Source organism: Octopus bimaculoides, chromosome 3, assembly GCF_001194135.2.
Source record: "Octopus bimaculoides isolate UCB-OBI-ISO-001 chromosome 3, ASM119413v2, whole genome shotgun sequence".
In the NCBI taxonomy this organism is placed as follows: Eukaryota; Metazoa; Mollusca; class Cephalopoda; order Octopoda; family Octopodidae; genus Octopus; species Octopus bimaculoides.
This window is the reverse complement of record NC_068983.1, coordinates 123,174,085-123,174,856: the sequence shown is the minus strand read 5'-3', so window position 1 is coordinate 123,174,856 and position 772 is coordinate 123,174,085.

Here is a 772-nt window from a genome sequence, read left to right as displayed (position 1 = left end):
ACGCGCGCACACGCACACATGTGCTTGCAATTGAACACAAAAAGAAAAAAAACTCAGCATGAAAAGGACACGTTTTTTAAAAAAGTTTTAATTCATTTCTTAAGAAGAAAGGCGACTTCATATTTTGAATGCTGTTTCTTCATTAGAAGAAAGCTCGAGTAGCACAGTGAAGGAAGGGACGAATTGAAACAATATAGTTGGAGGTGAGAAAAGAATAAAAAGATAAGGGTAAAGGGCCAAGGAAAAGACGGTTCTATGGAGGTGGCGGAAGGGTGGGCACGAATTTGAGTGTATCGGTGTTTGGGGATGAGGATATGGTGGAATTGTGTGTATATGGTTTTTAAAGATGTGTGGGTGTATAAACATGTGAAATTTGTGACACGGTATAGTGGGGTGTGGGACCTCTGCCGGATCTTTTTTAAAACGGGGACCACATTTTTCATTAATGTTTTACGTAGTGTTTTTGGTACCGAAAGACTTTCAAACTTCGTATACTTATCTATTTTGTGTTATAGAACAGAAAAATATTTTTGTATTCGAATTTATTTCATGTAAAAAATTGTCTTATTTCGATAATTTCAACCAATCACTGACAAGTATTCAGTTGTTTATATTTACTCCTTTGGCTGATTAAGCGGTGTAAAGCGTATTTAATTTCCATAACTTCGTTTTGCTTTTTTCTTTTTAAATTTGCTGTTTTACCCTAACCCAAACCCTAACCCTAACCCTATCACCGATAGAATTGTTTCAGAATCGTTTGTTTATGTAGTCG